The following is a 9,233-nucleotide window of genomic DNA, read 5'->3' as shown; positions in this document are numbered from 1 at the left end:
TTACAGGTACGAAAGCTACTATGTGCTTGCCTACTCTCTATATACAATGAAGTGCGAGAACTGAAAGCTTGCACATCATTCATTGCTCTCTCTCTCTTCCCTTCTTACAGTTATGTGATGCCCCACAAGAGAGATTTTCATTTGACCTATGTAGAGTTGTGTGGTTCATGTGCGATTGCCGAGGCAAGAGCCTCTTGCACAGGTACTAGATTAGCTAGTTGCTAATCCCCTGCAGGTACAGGTGAATTCGAAGAGATTTCACGCGAGAAAACTCGTCCAATTCAAAGGTCAAGTAGCCCTACAAGTGCGGGAGCTTGAGAACTTGCTACGATGTGACGGACTCGCAAAACGGAGCTTAAACAGGAAAATACAACCTGCTGTGTATTTTTGCAAGTTTAGGGTTTTGGCCCTAAACGGTCCCTAATACCCCCAGGAGGTTCGAGGACGCGAGGAGACCGCTGTACAAGTGATTTGGCACATCTTCAGGGCAGAAAACAAAGAATTCAGTGTGGTGCAAATTCTTGCCAGGTTTTGCAAAGTGTTTGAATGCGACGGGAATGTCATCTATTACATGGGGATACTGTCTGTGAGGTGTCCTAGTACATTAATGCTGCCGAAATCGGGCCAGAACAAATCATTTTCAGCCTGGATTATGCAAGACAGCTCGTAGGAAAGCACATATTTTATTCCCTCTTTGAATACAATAAAGAAATACTGAAAGGGCGCCAGTCTTTGGGGCCAACAGGTGTCGGCGTTTGCTTGGTAGCGCTCTAGCTTCCAAGTCGTGTGTTTGAAGTATCAATTCCCGTTACAGGTTTTCTTTTGCAAAGTTTCTTTGTGTCATAAAGTCTAAAGTAAAGTTTTGGGTGAGAGCCTACATCTACTGTCCTAAATGCCAGTGTCATATCCCTCAATCAATGCGTTGCAAGGAACCACATTCCGGACAGGAAGCTCGTCAAGCACTTTTCTGAGCCATCTGAAGTATTTGGCATACATGTCAACCAAGCAACAACCCTTGACCAAAAATATCATTGTGGATTCCTTTTCCCATATCAGCATCTTGTGTAATGCCACATGCCTTTAAAATGCAAGTGTATGTAGGTGATTGTATATGGAGAGATGCCATCTCTTTGCATATGCTGAAAACAGCCCTGAGCTTCTTGGCCCTGTCCTTGTTGGGTAAATCCAACAATCAATGCACTCCAGGGATGACATTCCGGTCATGTTGCTTCTAAAGCAAGTTTTGTGATTTCTGAATTACACCTCATTTGTGTTGGAATTAGGGTTGCAGAGAAACGCACACAGCTTGGAGAAGACGAAGGAAGCTCAAGGCACACAATAGACAGTGTATTACTTAGTGTGCAATGGAAAGATAGATAGCCCTAGAGTGATGGACATATATACAATGCTTGGGGGAAAAACCTCCTAAAGAGGGAAAAAATGACCCGGCGGTCCTAGTGTGTTCACACACATCACTACCACATGTATGGTAACAAATCCCCCCTGGAGTGATGCGGTGAACGAGAGCTGGCACATGAGTAAATGGAAGTGCCATGCCCTGAGGACATGATCAGTCCACAAAGGCGAGTAAGCCCAAAGCTTTGCGGAAAGCTTCAAGCTTCTCACGAGATAATGCCTTTGTGAAAAGATCTACAAGGTTGTCCTGTGTTGGCACATAAGCCAAGCTGATCTCTCCTGTTGAGAGCCTCTCCCTGACATAGTGATAATGCATCTCAATGTGCTTTGTGCGAGCATGAAAAATTGGGTTCCTCGCAATTGCCAATGCGCTCTGACTGTCAGTGTAGATAGTGTTGGCAGTGTCCTGTCCAACACCCAAATCAGCCATAAGGCGTCTGAGCCATACACACTCAACCGTAGCTGTGAAGACTATCCTGTACTCAGCCTCACAACTCGAAGTGGCCACAGTAGGTTGCTTCTTGCTCAACCATGATATACATGAACTGCCAAGCATGAAACAAAAACCACTTGTGGACACTTGCGTGTCAAAACAACAGCCCAATCTGAGTCCGAAAAAGCATGTAAGTCTAGCGGCAATGATCCCCCCTTGGGATAAAACAAGCCAAGATGTAAAGTGCCACTAAGGTAGCGGAAAATCCTCTTGACAGTCTGCCAATGCTTAGATCCTGGGCTATGCATAAATTTGTTGACCTGTGAGACTGCAAAGTGAATATCTTACCTCGTGTTGCATACATAAATGAGGCAGCCCCCAATAGTTTGGTAAAGAGTGACATCAGCAGGATCGCCAGCATCATGTAGACTCAACTTCAAACCTGTTTCCATGGGAGTGGCAGTAACAATGTCTAATTGATGTACATCCCAACCAAAATGAGCTGCCAATGCACATAGAAAATGCACAGTAGTCATACGAAAAGTGGGAGCAAAAGTCTCTTCATAAGCAATGCCTTTTTGCTGTGCATAACCCTTTGCAACAAGTCGAGCCTTATGGCGATCGATCTCACCATCCGGCTTGCGTTTCAACTTGTAAACCCACTTTGTACCAATGGCCTTTTTGCAAGGAGGCAAATCACATAAAGTCCACGTGTCATTTTCTATAAGTGCATCATATTCTGATTGCATGGCAGCCATCCAATTTTTTGAATTTTATGCTTCATCAAAAGACAGAGGCTCCTCAACATCATGTAAGCTAGACACAACCAAAGCATAACAATCTAATGCATAAGATTCATGGTGAGAGCCTGAACGAGTACGACTAGACAAAGGTGCATCCAATTTACTATCACGCAAAGTGTGCACCAGCCATTCTGGCATACCTCTACCTGCTCATTTTTAGCCCTTTTCTCATCAAGTACATCATGTACATCTGCATCAGTAATAGGATGATCTATAACATTTTCAGAAACCCCAATAGGCTGTACATTTGCCTCATTGGAACTTACATTTGTATTCCCACCACTGAAGAGAGGCAACAAAGTGTCATAAATGTCGTGTGAGCTTACATTACTGTCTCTAGTACATGACAGCAAGGGCTGAACAGAATCTTCCACAAACACTACATTCCGTGAAACCAAAATACGCTTTGTTTGCAGATGATATAACCTGTAACCTTTGCTTTCAACACTATAACCAACAAAAATACATTTGACAGCCTTATCATCCAATTTTCTGTGCTGTTTTTGTGGCACCAAAGCATATGCCATAAAGCCAAAAACACACATGTGCTCAATAGAAGGTTTTCTATCATGCCATGCTTCATATGGAGTAATAGACTGGAAAGCTTTTGTAGGACACCTGTTAAGTACATAAGTGGCACACATGATGGCCTCAAGCCAAAAAGAATGAGGCAAGGCTTGACTTTTGACTATACATCATGCCATTTTCGTAGATGACCTGTTTTTCCTCCAGCAACACCATTTTTCTTAGATGTATAAGACACTGTGCATTGGTGTTTTATCCCACGACTAGCCAGAAATGCATTAAATTCATGAGACATATACTCGGGACCCACCTCGATCGGAACGGAGGGTGCACATAGTACATTTCGAGAAATTTTTAGCCATATCCAAAAATTGTTTGAAGCACATAAAAACTTCGGACTTCGCTTTAAGCGGAAATACCCATGCATGCCTGGAGTAATCATCAATGAAAGTCACGAAGTACAGGTAATTGCCCAAGGACGGAGTTTGCATTGGCCCACAAACATCACTATGCACAAGCTACAACCTGTATGTGGCCCGAACTGAACCATCCTTTGGAAACTTAGAACGCTGCATCTTACCCAAAATACAACCTTCACAAACAGGTTTGACAGGTGCTTCAAGAGGTGGCAAAGAAGCAACCATATCAGATTTTTGCAAACGCATCAAACTAGCAAAATTCAGATGACCAAAACGTGCATGCCAAAGTTTTGCATCTGAAACAGTCCTTGAATCTGCAACAGCATTTGCAAAATTTTATCCACACTTATCATACAAAATTAGCTTATACAACCAGCAACACAAAAGGCCAGATGCAACAATTTCATCACCAAAACTGAGATCATAAACTATACATCTGTCATCCACAAATTTGACTATAAGTCCAAGTCTAGCAAGTGCGGAAATAGACTAGAGATTCTTCTTGATCCCAGGTACATAAAGTGCATCAACAAGTGTGAAGGAACTACCATTTGCAGCAATGAGCACAATCTTTCCAACACCTTGAACTGGATAAGAGGCATTGTTGGCACAAGTGACTGAATTTCCTTGAGGGACAGACTCCAGAGAGGTAAACAATTCACGATGTGAGGTAATGTGCTTTGTAGCACCACTGTCGAAATACCACACATGTGAATCTGCAGCAACTGACAAGCATGCATCCTGGACAGCAAGATTGTAAGTGCACTCTATACTAAAAGCCCATTCTGCATCAACATCAGCAACACAGTCTCCTTTCATAGAAGACTCAACAATGACTGCATTTGTAGTGGAACCAGCATTTGCAGTGGAACCACCCTCTTTCTTCTTAGCCTCTTTGGCCTTCAACTTAGGACACGACTTGATCAAATGATCATTAGTTTTACAATAATGGAAACGCATCTTCTTTTTGCTGTTATCATCAGAACTTTTAGACAAAGTGTTGCCAGCAGAAGCATTAGGAACAGAAATTTTTCCACTCGCAACAGAATCATAAGAAGTCGTTGCATTGTTGTTACCACCCTTTCTTTGAGAAGCAATAAAAGCGTGTTCAATTGCACGCTGTCTACTCCTGTTTTTTCTGGAAAGTGACTCTTGCAACAGCAATGTGCATAAAGCATCAAATTTGACAAATTCTGGATTTCCTTGGGTCATAAGTCTCCAAGTACTAGCAAAAGTCTCGTAAGAATCTGGTAAGGCATCGAGAAGAGTCTCCACAAGGGAACTGTATGAAATGACTTCACCTGTAGAAATAAGCTGCTCATTGATATCCTTGACACTAGCAAGGAAAGTGTCCATATCATCTTCCTCATGCATAATCTCCGACTCCAGCTCGTTACGCAACAAAGAAATTTTAGCCTCATTGCGACTTGCATAAAGACCAGCCAATATATCCCAAGCCTGTTTTGCAGATTTTGTTGAACGGATGTGAGGAACAATGATGCTCTTCACAGACAATGCAATCAATGCATGAGCCTGCACATCCTTAACATCCCAACGAGCTTGTTCTTCCGTAAGCAAAACAACTCTAATAGCAGCAATCCTTGTAGCAAGACCTGCAACATCCTCAATATCGCCTACATCCTCAGAACCAGGACGCAATGCCTTGCACAATATTCCAGACGCCCTTTGACACAAGAATGTGTTGCATCATATAAGCCCACGTAGGGTAATTGTCCCTATCCAATCTGTCCTCAGCAGCAAACATCTTGAACACATCTGTGTTGTTGTTGTCAGCCATGGTAAATGCTACACACCTGATGTGAAAACTACCTGAAAATAGGAAAAATGGAACGGGAACAACACGTGTTATATAACACAAACCATAGAAGACTATAAGGCATCTATTATGCAGAAAACGACACTGACAGAATTTCTACACAAATGACGAAATTGCATGTGCAGACCTGCCTGTAGTGGAAACGGAGGCCGAAATGAGCCCGAATCAAAAATCTAAGCAGACTGAGCTCTATGAACGTGCCCAAAATATTTGTCGACCTATGAACGCTCACCAAAGCTCACTGAAAATGGAGAAAGTGAGTAGGCATGTGCTGGAGCAGCTGGCGACTAAGCCCGAGAGGGTGCAACCTGCTCTGATACCAAGTGTTGGAATTAGGGTTGCAGAGAAATGCACACAGCTTGGAGAAGACGAAGGAAGCTCAAGGCACACAATAGAGAGTGTATTACTTAGTGTGCAATGGAAAGATAGATAGCCCTAGAGTGATGGACGTATATACAATGCTCGGGGAAAAAAACCTCCTAAAGAGGGAAAAAATGCCCCGGTGGTCCTAGTGTGTTCACACACATCACTACCACATGTATATGGTAACAATTTGGCATACATGTGAACCGGTCAACCAAAACAGTGTCAGCATAAAAGCATAGGTAATTGCATCTCGAGAGATGCTCTCTCTTCTCATACATTGAAAACAACCCAAAGCTTCCTAGCTATGCCGGCCCTTGGTGGGCATATCCTGCAATCAGGGCATTCCAAGGATGCGATGTGCCTGTATATTGAGAGCAACGCAAATTGAAAATCTACGATCATGGCAACTTTGCCCACAATCAATGCACTCTAAGAGATGACATTCCAGACAAGAAGCTCCTGAAGCAAGTTTTGTGATTTCTGTAATACACCACATTTGGCTTACATGTCAACCAGTCGACCAAGGCAATGTCAAGCATGAAAGCATAGGTGATTGCATCTCGAGAGATGCTCTCTTTTCTCATAAGTTGAAAACAGCCCAAAGCTACGATCATGGCAGCTTTGCCCGCAATCAATGCACTCCAAGAGACGACATTCTGGACAAAAAGCTGTTGAGGCAAGTTTTGTGATTTCTGAAGCTCACCACATTTGGCATACATGTCAACCAATCGACCAAGGTAGTGTGAAGCACGAAAGCGTAGGTGATTGCATCATGAGAGATGATCTCTCTTGTCATACGTTGAAAATAGTCCAAAGCTTCCCGGCCCCCGTTGGGCATATCCTGCAATTAGTTCATTCCTTCCCGGCCCCCGTTGGGCATATCCTGCAATTAGTTCATTCCAAGGATGCGATGTGCCAGTAAATTGAGAACAACGTAGATTGAAAATATTTTGAAAAGACCAAGAACTGGCCCTCAAAGTTACAAGAAACCTTGCACGTTTTAGCATCCCCTTGCTGAAGAAATACTTGGAAACATAGGTGGCAATGCAAGCAAGCAAAGGCATCAATTGTAATATGGACATTGCCAATAGTAATACCAGTTCAAGGGGCAAATGAGACAAGCCTAGTATCCTAAAATCTGGAAGAAATCGCAAGTTCCTCCGAACAAGACCTCTGAGACTTGCTCATAACCTCAAGGGTACCTCACAAAAACCACATTGCCAAGCTCATCTTTTGTTGGAGAGACATCCCTTAGATGATTATTCTACATGTGTCTCAGCTCTTCTGTTCCACTCTCTTGTTTTAGAGTGTTGGCTTGCTCAGTAACACTTTGTTGTGGGGTAACCAGGCTGGCGTCTACAGATTCATCCCTATGCATCTTGTTCAGATCATCTCCTGACACATTCGCCTTATCTATGTGAGAAGCATGCAAATCCGTAGAATGTGCAGTATGCACATCCTTAATTGCTTCCGATATGCATCCATCATGTGATTGAGATTCATCAGTTCCTACCATGCTGTGAGTAGAATGCAAGCCCCCATTCCATTACCTGCATACCCTCAAGCAATGTTGAACCATAATTGACTTGATAATTAAGCTTTCTCTCTCACATTATTTCAGTTGACAAGAGATTGATCGTAGCATATTCATCACACGATTCTCTGCAAACCTTTGATGAAGTACTCAAGAAGCTCAACGCCTCTTTTTCTGAGGCTTTTGAAAAATGTTTCCACGTGTCACTCTTCTAGACTAACACTTTGTGCAAATATCTGTTCTTGGCTTCCAGCTCTGTATAGACTATGAACGGTGCAAGTTACAAGCTGCAAACTCGTTTTGTTCCTCCATGGGCAACTGCCTCATCATCAATTCTCGCACAAACCTCTACACCCACCAGAATCGCAGTGGCCGGCTCTAGCCTGTCACTTTTCTAGACAAGGACATCGATGATAAACTCTGTATCACTTTGTGCAAATAGTCGTTCTTGGCTTCCCAGTTCTTTATAGACTATGAACAGTGCAAGTTACAAGATTCAAATTGCCTCATCATCAAGTCTGAACCAAACCTCTACACCCCTCGGGACTATTTCACACCCCCCTTGTTAGGTGGGATCAACGGTCCACGATCTAACGATCTCGAACATCCGTTTATTCTTAGGAATAAAAATCTTCCGACCACGCGACTTGAACCCACCACCTACCACACCGGAGACCAAGGCTCTTCCATTAATCTATCGCATGCTACTTGAAATGGGGGTCAGAACGTTCGGTCATATAGCAAAAATGACAAAATGAGAATCACATGGTCTTCGCTCGACGATCACTTTGGAATGCTCGAGATCACGCCATGATCACTTTGAAATAAGTGGGTTTACAAGGTGATTACATCCTGATTGGGATTCACAGGGTGGTCACTTGATGTTCACATCAAGTTTACGTGAAGTTTACCCGAGTTCACTTTAATTGTGATCACATAGTGATCACTTGGGGATTAATCTGCCAACGAACAATGCAAAACCAATCCCACCGCCCCCAATCAATAGGAACCGTAGATCCCACCTGACAGAGGGGGTGTCAATTAATCACGAGGCTCTACACCCACCTGAATTGCGATTTGCGATTGCCGCCTAGTCAACTTCTTGCGAGGCTCCTAGCCGTGCGATTCGAGTTGTGGGCAATGGCTTTGATTATGTCAAGTGGCCGCTTGTGGGCTCAAAGAGCCAAAAAACAATCTTTGGCTCACCAAGTAAAAAAGAAATACCACAAGGGGTGCCTAATTGACCGGCCAGTGCATCTAAGTGGGAAACTCTGCCTTACTGTGTCTCATCTCAAGTGTGAACTTTTCTTTGAGTTCAAGTATGTGAAGTGTTTGTGTTTTTCTTTTTCTTTTTTAACAAGAAAATATCCTTCCATTAGTTAATAAAAGTGCCAAAAGGCTACAACCGGCCTTTGTTAGAGAGGGCTACATCAAAAACATGGGGAGACTCTCCTAGGGAGAAAACAAAGTATGTACAATGGTGGCCGGTAGCAACCACACTCGTGGAAGGAGGAAACAACCACATTTGTGGCCAGTAATCCCATCTAGGCATGCCCTAAACCATCATGAAGAAAGGCCCGGGGTGCCAAAGTCGCAACAAGAAAGACTCGCGAGGCCCCCACATGCAGTCGAAGCTGCCCTGAAGTCTCTCAAACTGGCCCCTAAGTGTATGGATTAGCTACGACCAAATGTTATGACCAGTCTCTGCCGGTGGGATAGGACGAGCCTCGAATATGCAAAAGCAGTGGGCCCGTCGGATGAATTAGAGTGTCAGGCCGCAGATGAGCTCCCAACACCACTCTCTATCGCTGCACCACTCCTTGGGGATGAGCTCTGTGGCAAGCTAGAGTGTAGGGCGACCCCCTTGGATCACTATCATCCTACCAGTGGAAGTCATGTC

General features: G+C 43.7%; 1 pseudogene; it reads right to left on the bottom strand.

The window, feature by feature from the left end:
• Positions 1–6,922: 6,922 nt before the first annotated feature.
• LOC147421819 (uncharacterized) lies at positions 6,923–7,440 on the bottom strand (annotated as a pseudogene).
• Between the last annotated feature and the right edge of the window lie 1,793 nt (positions 7,441–9,233).

This window comes from Adiantum capillus-veneris, chromosome 27 (assembly GCF_014529385.1).
Source record: "Adiantum capillus-veneris isolate H3 chromosome 27, ASM1452938v2, whole genome shotgun sequence".
Lineage (NCBI taxonomy): Eukaryota > Viridiplantae > Streptophyta > Polypodiopsida > Polypodiales > Pteridaceae > Adiantum > Adiantum capillus-veneris.
The sequence above is the reverse complement of the archived record's forward strand: the minus strand, read 5'-3'. Positions and strand labels throughout refer to the sequence as shown.